Source organism: Lonchura striata, chromosome 4 (assembly GCF_050655825.1).
Source record: "Lonchura striata isolate lonStrDom1 chromosome 4, ASM5065582v1, whole genome shotgun sequence".
Lineage (NCBI taxonomy): Eukaryota > Metazoa > Chordata > Aves > Passeriformes > Estrildidae > Lonchura > Lonchura striata.
In genome coordinates, this window is record NC_140706.1 from 28474873 (window position 1) to 28490223 (window position 15351).

Sequence of the window (15351 nt, forward strand, 5' to 3'; positions counted from 1 at the left end):
TTGACTAGCAGAACATTCCGAGCAGCTCAATGAAGGTATTTTCAAGAATGCCTATCAGTGGTTTCTGCACAAAATTTTGTGCTTCTCAAGGAGAAACAGAACCTTTCAGCTACATTTATGCTTGCTTAGATCCCAAGGGCATTTTTAGGCCTCCCTAATTAAGGCAATGCTTTACCAGTGCTCCTGCAGTTGCAGGTAATTGGCAATCACTAACAGCAGGGTTCTGATGAGGATTTACTTTGTTAAAGTTGAAAAAAAAAAAAAAACAAACAAAAATAAGAAGAGAAATCTGTTTTCTTATTTTATTTATCTAAGGCTAAGCCTACAAACAACACTAATGGATTTTAATTTAGCTTAGATTCTACTAGGTGAGCTATTTTATCAGTCAGTTACATGAAAAATTCAAATACCCACGCCATCAAAACAGGGATTTCTCATAGCTGCAAAATGTTGAATTTTAATAGTAGTAAATGTTAAACTTTAAACAGCACATTTATGGGTTTTTTACAAATACTGATAATACAGAGACGGGGGGGAAACCACAGGAGATTATTAATTTCTCCTGAAACACGGAGGTATATTATACATTAATTGTGAGATAATAATTGCTACATATAATGTGATGTGTCATAACCCTTCAAGCAACTATTGCATAAAGTGGGGACCCCATCCTCACCTCCTGAGTCTTCCAGGCCTCTCTATTTTGAGAAAGAGCTCAAAGAGGTGAATTACCAGCAGTGGATGAGGACTGAAGCGAGGACTAATTGGGAGAATTCAGCTCATGCAAATTAGTGGGACCCAATGGGCTGAATGAGGGTGCTGAGAAAACTGGCTGATGTACCTGCAAGGCCCTCAAAAGCATCTTTGAAAAGTCATGGAGATCAGGCAAAGTCCACAACAACTGCAGAAAGACAGCAAAAGACAGCAATTGCACCCACCTTCGAAAGAGGGGAAAAAGAAAATCCAAGGTTGTGGACAGGTGGATAAGTATGTGAGTAAAAGTGGCTGGAGAATTAGGCACGCAGGATAGTGATTAATGCCCATCCCCTATTTGGAGACTGGTGACAAGTGGTGAACCACAGGGTTCTTGTTTCAGTGTGTCTATCAATGACTTGGAGGAGTCAAAAAAGGTGGGCTGTCAAGACATTTTACTGAGATATTATTAGTCAGATACAGTTGTAAATTTGGACTAATTCTCAATTTTTCCATTTATAACCTGTATGTAGATATGTCTTTCTGTGCACATACTCACATAAATAGTAGTTACCCCAAGAGCAAGCTACCTAATGAAAAGCTTAATCATGTTGAATTTATCTCTGATGAAACACCATTGGACACTTCTACTGAAGATCTGGAAAATGTAAGAAAGCTCTTTTATACAACACTTAGAAGAATAAACCAATAAACTGGTATAATATCACCCTTTGTTGTTACAAAAGAAAAAAAACTCATTAAAAGGTATTTATTGCAGCCTTTTTAGAGAAGTTCTTATACAAATCATACCCTCTTCTCCTTAAAGTTTTACTTATGTTAAGTGTAGGAACCATTCACTCAGTGAACATAAGTAAGTGTCTTATGTGGCCTTTCTGATTGATCAGTACTAATAAATCCAGTTTTGATATGAAGTGTTACCATGTATTTGGTATATATTTCTATAGTCATTAAAATAAATGTCTTGAACATTAAATAAGAAAAGCACAAGATGAATGGTACAGAATTAAAATACTTCTGAAAATTTATCTATTCCTAAATAAAGAAGTAAAAAAAAAAAAAAAAAAAAAAGATGATTGAATGAAGTATTTTCTGGAAATAATTATCCTTGGTTCACTTGGTAGAAAAAGATATACTTTATACAAAATATGCCCTTAGATGGGCACCTAAGCTCTGTATCCATCTTTAACTACAAACATTACTCTTTTATCAGCTTAGAAAAATTAGGCAGATTATTGCGCTGCATCAAATAACAGGTCAAAAAGCAATAAATATTGAAGCAAATGAAGTCTCTCTCTTCTCAGACTTAAATGTACTCCTGAAATCTTTACCCTTTCCCCCTGCAGTGGTGCAGAGAGACAGGGAATAGGGGTTATGGTCAGCTCATCACATGCTCTTTACTACCCTCTCTTCAGTGTGCATCTTTTCAGGGAAGCCACCCACACAAACTCAACACAGCATTAAAAATACTTTAAGATAGGCAACTTGTTTCTGAAAAAAGTTCATCTAAAAAGTGAAAACTTTCTTCTCAATCTTCATGGTGGAACAGACACATAAGTACCTGTCAAGTATTAGGAGTTTAAATATTGGCTCTTTCATTTTTATATGAAATTCAAAGTGTAAGGGTCAAGAGAAAATCAAGAAGTACATTGATAAATTAAGGAGAAAGTTTAGGGATGAGACAAAGTATTAAAGGACTAGGAAAAATGTTGCAAAGCCTTATACTTCATTTTGAAAGACTCATGGAGCTCCATCTTTGAAGTTATGGACAGGAGTCAAAGTTAAGGAACTACAATCAAAAACCCCACTCATTATGTGAAAAAAATTCTATAACCATCTTGATACAGTACCTAGGAACTAAATATAAAGGCAAGGTACCATACATACTGTACTATCAAATGAATGGACTTTCTTGTTAATATTACAGAGGAAGTTTGATGAATTGGCCACAGTAGATCTTGTAGCAGTTATGTGATAAATTATTTCTCCCTCCTCTCTTCTTTTTTTTTTAAATTAAATTGCAGTACTGCTTAGAGAAGCTAATCACGTTAGAGTGGTTATGATAGCTGCTACACAGACATAAAAAACTACACTATTTTTGATGTTTGCAAATTAACACAACAGGAAAGAGATATTACAATGAAATATCTCTCTATCAACTGGTTAAACAGAGATATGTGGCTGCTACATATCACAACCTTACCTTTCTAAGCAATAACACTGTTTTGTGTAGGTTCATAGAAAGAGTGCTATAACAGAGCCAAAATCACAGAATACTCTGTATAATTAAACCTCTCCAACAGATATGTTGAAGAGTATGTGAACAAAAGAGGCACTGTTGATTACATCTTGCTGACCAGAATGGAAGTTTTATGTGGTCCGACCTTAGCAATTCTGATCTTTTAAAAATAGAACACAGATAAGACACTGTAAAAGAAATGCAGTAATTCTGTCACTTATTGTGAGAGACTGTCATGTTGTCTAAAGATTTTAATATCTGGATCATAACACTTACAGAAAAGGGGAATATGTATAACTCCTTCCCTATGCTCATTGCTTAAGCTGAAACTCCTTGTTCTGGACACTTGTTTAATGAGCATCATTTCTAGAAATGATGCTCTGGCAAAAGTGTCTCATATCCTTCCAGAACTTAAAGGGAGCTTATGAAAAGGAAGGAGAGTGACCATTTACACATGCAGATAGTGATAGGACAGTAGGGAACAGTTTTAAACTAAAAGAGGTGAGATTTAGATTAGATGCTAGGGAAAAAAATCTTACTGTGAGGATGATGCAGCACTGGAAAACGTTGCACTGAGAACCTGTGGATGTTCCATTCCTGGAAGTGTTCAGAGCCAGATTGGATGGGGCCCTAAGCAAACAGATCCAATGAGCAGTATTCTTGCCATCAGTGAAGGGGTTGGAATGAGAATCTTTAAGATCCCTTCCAACCCAAGCCTTTCTACTGTTCTGTGAAAATCAGGTTCAGTTAATATACTCTGCTCTAAGTTCAGGGCATCCTGAAAAGGCATCATAGGTAATTTACAAGCAGCACATACACTTACAAAATACAAATTCACTATATCCATCTTATGTACATGCACTATAATAGTTTGCTATTTTACAAATGACACTTTTGAAAATCTCAGATGTAGATACTCTGATACTCTGAATTGCTAACATAGCATCCCCAAAAAAACAAAGCTAGTAGTCCTAAGAGAGAAGTCTATCTTGGCAGAAACTAGTATGACAGCTTATTGTACTTGAATTTTTATGAAGATTAATTTCTTTTAAGCAGTACTATATAAATCTACTGTAACTAACCAAAAGAAGTTATTTGGAAGGGATTTTAAGTACCAGTGGCTGTGGCTACTCCTTTGAAAATTATTGCCTGAACAACCAAGAATTTTAAGCAGTGGAGTTTTGTTTGGATATGCATTATTCAACTATCAAAAAAGCCCCCAAAAGACTACAAACATCAATTGAAAACCAAAATCAATAGGAACATGGTACTTATGATAATCTACTCATTATCCAGAAAAATGAAGCACTAAGACTAACCTCATGACTAATTGCATTTTTGCACTGCACAATGCTTTTTGCCAAATCTCCCCTTACCACAGTTAAACTGGACAATTGGAATGCAAATTGAATTATCAGCTTACAAAAGCTGTACAAGGAAGCACTACACAAAACAAATCAATATGGGTGAAATGAGAGAAAACAGCTTCATTCCTGAGGAAGAGCCATCCTAAACTAGAAATCAAAAGTGAAGTACTGCAGAGTCATAGCTGCTATTTCTTACATTCCTCTACAGCCTGAGTAAATTAGCATATTTACATACACTTTGATCTCCTCAGTTTAGCCTCAATTCTGTTAAGGCCAGAGAAATGACAAGCACCTGCTGCATGAAAGGAATGGGTTATGAATGGGATCAGAGCTATCTGTGGAAGTCTGCATCCTTTGTTGTGGTCATTTGCAGAACAATATCTTGTTATTCAAAACCATGGATCTATTAATATATAAACAGTTCTTTAATGCAAGTGAATTTTTTAAAATACTAGTGACCATAAATCACAATCTAGCATACTTTTACATAACTGTAATTATATTCTAAGTTTCAGAGCCCATGAAGCATTTATGATTTTTTTTGTATCAATATATACAAGCCATATGTATTGATTTTCAATGCAGTTAGAAAACTTCCACTGCTCTACAGTACACTAAAGCTTTTTTTAAAACAAATACTGGAGCCAGCGCAACACACAGAATAAATGACAGATAAATGTACTGTGCAGTCAAATACTACTATGAATCATATTTGTATTGCTTATGTCATGTACAATTACATAAACTTACAATAAGCAAACATTTGGATAAGATCAAGGATATTTGATATATTTATTAACAGAAAAGGTTTGCAGGTTTTCAGAGAGCAATTATATAAAAAAAAAAAAGTATTTTTCAAACAGTCACAGATAAAATATGTGAGATTTTGCCAGGAAAACGAAGCTGTAAAAGTTGATATCACTGTGGATGTATTACAAATAATGATACTTATGCTTAGCTATTTTCTATGAGTTATTATAGAATAGAATCTAAAATATCTATTGCAACCAAACAGTTCTTTCTGTGAAATGGAGGCATAAGAAATCCTATTCTGAAGTTGGTCTTTGACTTGGGAGTCCTACAACTGGGATCTGAGTACCTTGATTTGTCAAACTCCTTTTGGGATTTTTAATTGTCGGAAAAAATCATATGTAAAATTGTCATTCTATTAAGGTTAATAGCAAGTCTTTAACCTCATTCTATGATTTAAGAATTTAATCTGCAAACACAAGGGTAGATTATTTTTTAACTTGATAATAAGATATCACACTTGTTTTAATAAATAAAGAAGTTTTAATTTCTTTCATACAAATCTATTTTGCCCAGGACAATTTTTCTTCAAGCATGGGCAAATGCAGTCTGTTAATGAAAGTCTTCAGAAGTGGAAAATACAGATCTCCCTTCCACTTTACATAGCCTTGCATACACTTCTGCAAATTCTATGACCCACCTGTATCCCATCTATTCTCACCCTACACTTGTATCTAAATAGCATGTATGGCATGATTTATCTTAGAAGAAATCTGATATGGTGCATACAGACAACTGTAAACATCCTTTGCTTGGATTGCTAGAATGGATGTTCTTAGTACATTCAAAACCAGTATCCAATAACAAATAACCTAAGTGCACGAACGGACTAATATTGTTTTTCCATTATTTTTAACACTGTCAAATAAAAAAAAAATAGATTTTGTGTTTGTTCCTTATAATAAAAAAAAAAGGAGTAAGAAATCAAATTTTCACTCTGATATGAAAAGGTGACCAATAGTTTCTCTTCTTAACATAGAAAAACCATCTTTTTTTTCATCTAGATCAAAGATCTGCTTGATAGAGCAGGACAAAGTTGATAAGTGTTCTTCATTCTAAATTCACACACATCAAATTTTACTGCAGAACACTCATACTTTACAGACCTTATCAAGCTTGATCCTCATTTTCTGAACTTCTTGAAGGCTTGCACAAGCCTCAGATAACTCCAAGAGTGAATTCAAATTTATGGTTTTAGTTCAGGTGTGAATCTGCTGAAGATTATCTCCAGATCATTCCCATTTATGCTGCTTAATTCTCTAAACATGTGAAAATCAGTATTTTCTAATGAAACTAGATGGCCTCTAAATCACTAAAGGGTATTCAGTCCATGGAATATACAGGTCAGGACAATAAAAGCATGCTTCCTATTTTACCACTTTCACCCCAAAACTTTTAACTTTCTGAAGCAGATCAGAAAGATTAATCACTTTTCACTAAAAAGAAAACGTATCCTAAAAAGAGCCCTTCTCACAAGTATTTTGATATCTACTATCTATATTCTGATATAAAACAGGGAAACGAGCCAAGCAGGTTGAACAGAAAACAAGAAAGGCAGCCACATACCCAGATGCTGCAGAAAAGCAGAGATTTTCAGTTCACCATCTGGAGTCTACTGCTGCCAAGCACATCCTGTGAGTAGTCAATAGTACTGAATCCATTGCTGAGACACATTGCTAAGATGGCACAGGATTAGACAGATACTTCTCTAGTACCAGCAAGAAAGAGTAACTGAAATTACATGTGTCAATCCAGTCTGAAGAAAACAGTCAGAAAAGAGCTTTCCATATGCAAAATTGCATCTTTAAAGTCTGGGCAAAGCTTTTAAAAAATGAAATAATAATAATTGGGAGAACAAAGGAATATTTTTGTCAGCATTGTTTTGTATGTTTTTCTTCTGGAATATTTTGCTTTCCTTTCAAGTATGTTCCATGTACATTATCAATACACAGCTTTGATATGTGGTTACGTACCAGATGCAAATATTTTAAACTATAGAGAAAAATTATGCTATAGTTCTATATTCTATTCTCTTTCATTGTTGCAATTCTAGTTTACATGAGCACTAATTGTATGAATTGAGTCAATCATCAGAAGCAATTAAAACACTACATAATTAATGCAGTCACCAGGTTGTTCTATTAGTTGTAATTCTACTAAACTCAAGATCATATTAATAAAAACCTTGGACTTCTCATGAATAATCAGTATGAAAATAATTTAGATGTGACTATCAGAGGACTGTAAAAGGTTGCTTTGTAAGAAGACATCTGCAGAGAGACACATGCAAAACAGTAGGATTCTGATTCAGTTCTATTTTATTTTCTTACACTGTATACGTTTTTAGTTGCTGACTAAAAGAGGATTATAAAACTAGAAGAGATACCCCTACTCATAAAGCTCAATCCCTTGACCTTCACTAAGCAGTAACATTCCCCCAGTAAGGTCTCTGATTTCATCATCCTCTCAATTGCAGGCACTGGCTTTATGCAAGAACTTCCAGAGAAGTGTAGCATCATGAATATTCACACACATGCTGTGGGAATATTGATAGAAAGACCGTGGAAAATCACATCTACATTAGAGTGTAGTTAGCAAGTAAGTAAATAAAAAAATATTTTTCTTGGCAGTAGAAACTGTTAATATTTTTCTAAATTGTAAATGACAAGATCCTTGTCATAAGGAGCAGTGTGTGTTTATTCCTTCAAAAGGCAGACAGACTGATTTAGACAGGAATTGATTGCTAGATTCTGTGAAGAATTAAGACTACTTCTCCAGTATAACCTGGACTGCAATGCACAGGTTATGGGATGTAATATGAACATCCCATTTTTACATTGCAGCTGGCTCATATTCTCCTGGTCCTGGACACTTCCTTATTGCATCACCAAGCCTTGTCAGATATTATCAGTGAGTGATTGGCAAACCTCCACTCACCCTTTTCCCAGCTCCTGTCTGATCATGTGAAAGAAACAGATAATCTTGTGAGTGCCCAGCTCAGATTCCTTTAATACTTCTCAGGTATGGTGATCTGTACTAAACCCCTTACCAAACAAGGGCTTTACAACAGTGCACGTCTGTGCATTGGTGTGATATGGCTAATGTATTTAAATTGTTATTTTCTGTGGTGAATTTTGATGTTTAAATGCAGTTAAATATGTACATTAAGCAAAATTTAGCAGTCCAGCATACACACTGAAACAGTGATGTGAATTAACTACATCTCTACGACCAAAAGTTATTTGGATTTCAAATTGCTTTTAGCTTTCTAAACTATGGAACCTTTTAATTCACTGCAATACTATTTACCCTCAAAATAGCAATGGTGTCTTTAACTTTGCATTTTCAGAGATGATTCCTTCTTCAGAACAAATTCTGAAAAATAAGGTGGTGGTTATGGTAGTTGGGAAATTTGCCAATTACAGGGTCAAAATATATTTTCTGAGTATTATATATACAAGCCTGCATCAGACCAGCATGATCAAATCTATTTTCAATAATTTGTATCACAAAGAACCTTTACAGTATTTTCATATGTTGTGTCACAATGTACTGGTTTTATCTATCAGAGTACAATAAAAGGAGATTACATATGGGAACTGCTTGCCAGGTTTCCAAGTTTCTTCTTCTTTTGATACTGCCCATAGTCTTTTATTTTTATATGGCAAAATTTTGAGTGCCACTGTAGTCACTACAGTCTCTGGATTTCCCCAGTAAATTCAAACCCATTTATTTTCACTCATGAAAATCTTTTTCTGAATATAAGGCACCAGAAAGTCATTATTTAAATCTTAATTTGATTTATTTGTATGAATGCTATTTAGTTGCTTCAAGTATTTTTATGTGTTATTTTATTAAATACTTTAGTACCTTGTGAAGTATTAAAAACAGTTGTATTCATTGATGAGAAATTAATCACATTTGCTTCATTCTCATATTTCAACATAATTTCTAATGTAAATATGGTTTCTAATATAATGTTTGAATGTGGTTTCTAATATGTCTTGAAGATTTGAGATGTCTTGCAGCTAACACTCTACAGCTTGACCCCTCCCCTTTCTCATATATATATATATATATATATATATATATATATATATTAGAAAGATGTATAAATAGATAGATAGATATATTCAGAACTATATTTCTGATCCAAAATAGCTGATAAGGTTTCTCCTTTAAATAGGTCCCAGTAATGGTTCTTCACTAGACTTTCTGTGTATATTCTGTGAATCACTAGTGATGTAGCATAGTAGGTTGTAGGCTATTTTTAAGAAAACTTTTCCCTCTAATTTATAGCAGTATCAATTTATCCAGAGAAGAAGTATAAATTTCTGTAGAGAAACAAAACTGAAATAAACTTCTGCCTAAAAAACCAATAAATAACTATCTTTCTTATTTAAATGTTTGAAGAGGAAGGTGGGATGTTGGTTTGAAAAGTTTTCAAAAATTTCTGAGTCCCAAAGAGATTCATCAACTAGATATTAAGGAAAAATTACATCAGCCTTTATTTCTGATATTTTGAATCTCAGCTAAGCTTTTTATTTCCAGTTAATGTTTTTTTGTTTGTTTCTGAATCAGCATGGATATATATGACTGGTCTGCAAGTGACTCAGAACTTTATGGATGCTCTCATGTGTCATGAGAGAATGAGGGGTCAGCACCATCAGTGATGACCCTAGAGTATGAGGAGCACTGAGGAGAACTTCGTAACCAACTAGAGAATTAACATATTATGCAAAATTTCTAATAATGAATTTGGAAAATATAATCAACATTTTCTAAGACATTCAGTACTCCCAGATTAAATTAAAATGTCTATTTCCATACTCTACTATCATAACTACCTTTCTGTCACAGACAGTTTTACACCAGATTAGCATGCAATGATTTGAACACACTTTATTTCAATAAGATTGGCAGTGCTTTGTTGCAAATAAAGCTATGAAGCCAATGCTTGTTATAGTCCTTGAAAAAATTTATCTGTGCTAGGAAGGCTGGAACTTGTCTTTTTATTGAATGTCAGTAACAATTACCAGTGGCATTCAGGAAGGAAAGGACACAGCATTATATGAAGGTTATTATATTAGAACCTGAGCAAGATTTCTGTTATTTTCAAGACCTCTTAAAATAAGTATCATTATTCATTTCAAAAAATGCAAAAATGAAAGGTTTACTTTATTCATAAATATTTATTTTAAGCTGTAAAAATCTACATTGTATTTTTTCAGGAAAAGATCTTCCAATGAATGCTACATAGCTCATTATAACACATTTGTACACTGCAAGCTGGGGGAAAATTAATTTTTTGATAGTTCATTTTTTAGGGTGCTTTCTACCGACATGACTTCTAGAAAACTTTATACAGAAAGCATAGAAAAGTCTAACCATATATGTGAATCCAGAATCAGAATATCAGACTTTAATTAGCTTTTGTGAGCACCCTAAAAAAAAGACCTAAAAAGATTTTTTTTGTCTTCATAGCTTACAATTGTAAGGATGTTGATGGTGAGGATTATGAAGAGTTCAAAGTCAGAAAATGAGTCATAGGCTTTGTGCTAAGACACTCAGAAATTATGTCTTGCAGAATATCTGTTTTGTGTCCTGTTATGTCATTATTAATTACCATTTAGGTGACAGCTAAAAAATTCTTGGTGACATGCTGGTTTCAACTTAGTAGTCAAAGAAAAATATCTAAAAGAGAGCCAAAATAAATTATTTGAACTCAGCCTGCAAGGCAGCAGCATATATCAGCTTGTTACCAAAGAGCAGAGGATGCTGTTGCAAAAAGCTTAGAATTTTTGAGGCAATTAATTTACATTTAAAACCAAATATACTGCTCAGTTTAGATTCTTTGCTCTTAAATAAGTTCCTTTCAAAAGGATCATACATGGCCAGAGACAAGCACACATAGTAGATTTGGCTTTTTTTCTATGATAAAATTGAGGAATGACCTGGTAGCAGTAGGGAACAGAATCAATGCCATGGTGTATTGAGGTGAGTTAACATTAAACATTCACATTCAGCTAAAATAAGTATTTTGGTATTCATGACATAATTACAGCAAGTGCAGCCATAGACCCTGATAAACTTCTATTTCACTGAAGTAACAGAATAGAACTGACCATATCCATTCTTATGTATCTTGTCACATATAATTTGAGAGACAATGGATTCATTGGCTGATTCAGGTGGACTTCTGTGATTCCCTGTGGAGGAACATGAGATAGGACTGCAGTATAATTCTGTCAAGGCTACATCATAAGGAATAAATCCACCCACACACTGCCAGACTCTCTAGGATAGGTAGAGAAAATATATATTTTTTTAAAGTCTTGCAAAAAACCTCACAATGGATAGATAATGGTCTCAGATTACAGCTTGGAAGTGTGGTGTTGAGACTTCTCATAGGGAGAAAAATAGTATATCCAGATGTTTCAGTTTAGGCCTTCATACCAAAAGTGTAAGTTTAGAAGATTTTACTGAAGAAATTTTTATTTAACCTTTGCTGAGCTCTCTCCACAGTAAGATAACATCAGTGTAACAGAAAAAGCATGGAGAGCAGCACTGAGCTTGAACTTCTGACTACTGAACAAGATTTTGTATTTTTCTTGCTTTGTACTGGCTGATTTGAGGAGATAGTGGTGTATTCTTCTAGCACTGTCATAGTCAGCTTTCTTGGTCTTCATTTTTTATATAGGGAAAAAAGGAAGGTAAAGCTGAACAGAATGAAGTAAGATGACCTTTTGTAGCTGACTGAAGCAAGACTAAAAGATTTTAGTTTCCATGCTCCTATGCATCCACTTAGTAAAGCAAGAAAGGCATTGCTCTAAAATAAACGTTTTAGATTCCAGATCGAACACAACAAATCTACCTCTAGATTTTGCTATTTACTCTGCAATCTTTTCCATAATGCCATTAATTTTGTGCAGCAAATCTGAGAAAGCACAATGCCTTCATGCTATAAACCTAAGACAATTTGTACAGTCTGTTTCAAAACTCTCAAATTTTGCCATATCCCACATTCTTCTACCTGCTGGTGTTGATGTCCCTCAGGGCTCCCTTTTGGCTGGTTTGTCCAGTACCCAGACCTGGAAGGTGGCCTCTGTACACTCCAGGATTCCTTGCAGCCTGCTGTATCGCTTTCCCAGCAGCCATCCAGGTGGCTGAAAGCCCCATCAGGATGAGAGCTTACACGTGTGATGCTTCCTGTGTCTGAAGGAAGAACTTCATGGGGTCAGGCACCCATAGAAGACTCCAGCTGAAAAATGTCCTTTGTTGGTTCTGGCCTTCATTTTCACCCACAGGCCCTTAACCTGTTCACAGCTATTCCTCAGAGCAACACAGTCAATCCATTCCCTAACACAAACAGCAATAGCTCTGCCCCTCCTTCCCAGCATATCCTTCTGAAAGCTTGTAGCTCTCACATCCAGGGTTCTGGCTCTGTAGCTCATCCCACCATGTTTTGTGAGAGCAATTAGATCATAGATTTCTAACTGCATCATGTTTTCCAGCTCCTCCTGTCACCCACACTGCATTCAGTGGTGTGAACTCACCAATGGCGACATAAATGGAAAGCAACTACATGTAATTAAAAACAACCAATTACACTGTGAGCTGATAAGTGCCAGAAATAAGGGGGAAAAGCAAAAACAAAACAAAAAAACCCAAACAAAAACAAAACAAAACAACAAAAAAAACCCTCCACAAACAAACAAAAAAACCAACAAACCACGAGCAATGAAATCTCATACTATTGTAGGAGACTATCTTTTGAGGATTTTTTGTCCTATTACCTTTCCCTGCCTAGCCATTACCTAAACTAATCTCAATTTTTTCAAATAATTTATTTTGAAAGATGTCAACTTTAAAGATAATAACCAGCGCTTAATTAAATAAGAATTTTATTCACTTATTTAGAAATCTGACTGCAGAGTCTAAAGAAAATGTTAATGACAAAAGAATGATTTTGTGTTAATCCTTCAAGTGTTATCTTAGTCTTGCAATTTATAGACTAGGTTAAATATATATCTTTCTTCCTAGGATTTATATGATTCTATGGCATCCATTTTCATAAGAAATATAAAACTAGGTATAAATAATCTCAGCATGCAACACATTTCTAATTCATAATAGTAAAATGAACAAATATTAAAGTCTGCACCAAATTAATTTTTATTTCCAGCTGTGTATATAATAAAATACCAAAAAGCAGGTTGTATAAATATTCTATATGAGAATAAAATTGAATTATGTACAAGTGCTGTGAAACAGAATAAATGGAAACTTAAGTTTTACAAACTTCATATATTCAACATTGAACACAGAGATCCACAAGCAGCAATCAAATTTGTTACACAATCGGGTGAAATATAGGTAAATTTTATGCAGATAGTTTTTCCAGGCATTGAGTAAAAACTATTAAGCTACATCATCTGATGTCACCAAGATAATCAGGAATTTTTGCTGTTAACTGTTTGTCATGGCAGCATTGCTGGTGTCTGAGCCACACAGATCCCTGCTCCACATCCTAACACCTGGAAGCTCTAGGAGGATGGTTCAGCAGTCCCAGCTGCATTCTCTCTGAAGCTTCAATGAGCAATTTTAACTGGCCAACTTTGGACCCCTTGATTCCACCTAGAAATTTAGAATTTAGAAACTCAAGCCATAATTGTTGCAAGAAACTCAAGCAAGAAATTGTCCAAATTTGTGCATTTCTTGAAAAACATTTTACACATACAAAAAAAACCAACACACACAAAAAACAATAACAACAAAAAAAACTTGATGAAATCTAGAAGATAGGAAAACTTAATATTCTGAGAAAGCCTCATTTGGATTTTTTCAACCAGTTGAATAACACCAGTGATACATTGAAATGCTGTAGAGAATTTCTGCTTAAGGCAACAGTAGAATGTATATTCTCCTTATGAATACTGAATGGTCAGAATTTAAAGAGAATTTCTAAGTAACTGATATATTTGCATGATACTAGTGTCTAAGACTATTTTGTGTGATATACAAAACATTCCTCCTACACTTTAGTTCCAGCTAAAGTGTGCATAGAGACTGAAAAATCTATATTTTTTCCATTCATTCTATAAAATGCCATAAGAAGTATGTTTTGCCATAACCTGTATATAATGTCAGTTTGCTGGATTTGTTCAGTTAAATGACTAATATATGGGAACCAAATATTTTATCTTTTACAATCATTTAATAGCCACATGAGTCTGCAGGGTGATACTGAATATTGTTTGCTGTATTCAAGATTTTTTGGTGGCAAAAAACATAAGGCTTATGCACTCAAGACTGAATATTTTTTATATTCATTTGTTCTTCTCTGATCTGACCACAAAAGCTTTTATTCTACCTAAATTCCACACCAGATATTCTTCTGCAATTTTTTAAAATATTCTTCTTACTGTTTGATGTAGTAATTGCATCAGCCACTAATATAGTCTCCTATATAAAAACAAACACATACAACATTATTTCTTTCATGCTTTTAACTTAAGAGTGACTTACCCAGGAGTAATGAGGTAAATTGCACTGGCATTACAAAGACCTTTTTTTTACTGCAGTTACACTAATGATTTAAACTGCAGAGCTGAAAAATTCCAGACCATCTGTTTCCTGCTAAAGCAAATTTACTATCAACACTTTCGTATCACACCATCTCTACTAAATTCTTTGATTAGCAATCTGGATAACAATAACTTACACCACCATAGGAAAAACACTGTTTTATAACCCATTTATATTCCCACTTTACCTATTTGTACTGATGTCATCTGAGTAACTATCATAAAACTTCTATAACAGATGGATTAAATGCAAATTTGGCTTCTAGTGATGGATCACACTTTCCATGTTCTAATCAGTGTGACTAGCACTTACTGATGGATTTTCTTGTCATTTAAATAATACTGCAGTTGAACCTGAGTTTCATTTCTGGGATTAGAGACAGACAAACCTACAAGGAAAATTTTTACTGAATTATGTGTTTTCATAACAATAATAACTAGAAATACAACTTGATTTTCCAGTTCTAGTTGGTAAAGAAATCTATGTTCAAACTCTCTTGTGATGGGCAGAGACATCTTCCACTATGACAGGTTGTTCAAAGCCCCATCCCACCTGGTCTTTAAGGTCCTTTCCAACTCAAACTATTCTCAGATTCCACTATGAATATATTATAAGTATATTGTGTTAAACTAATTT

The 15351-nt window shown here is 34.2% G+C and overlaps 1 protein-coding gene and 1 long non-coding RNA gene across 8 annotated transcripts in view; both read right to left on the reverse strand.

Moving 5' to 3' along the window:
* The window catches only part of SGCZ (sarcoglycan zeta), a 413238-nt gene that overhangs the window by 157718 nt on the left and 240169 nt on the right, over positions 1–15351 (reverse strand). The window lies entirely within an intron of this gene.
* The window catches only part of LOC146767571 (uncharacterized), a 62038-nt gene that overhangs the window by 27310 nt on the left and 19377 nt on the right, over positions 1–15351 (reverse strand). The window contains exon 1 of the long non-coding RNA XR_014954769.1: positions 1–15351. This exon is cut by the window's right edge and continues 19377 nt beyond it. This is a non-coding gene — a long non-coding RNA (uncharacterized LOC146767571).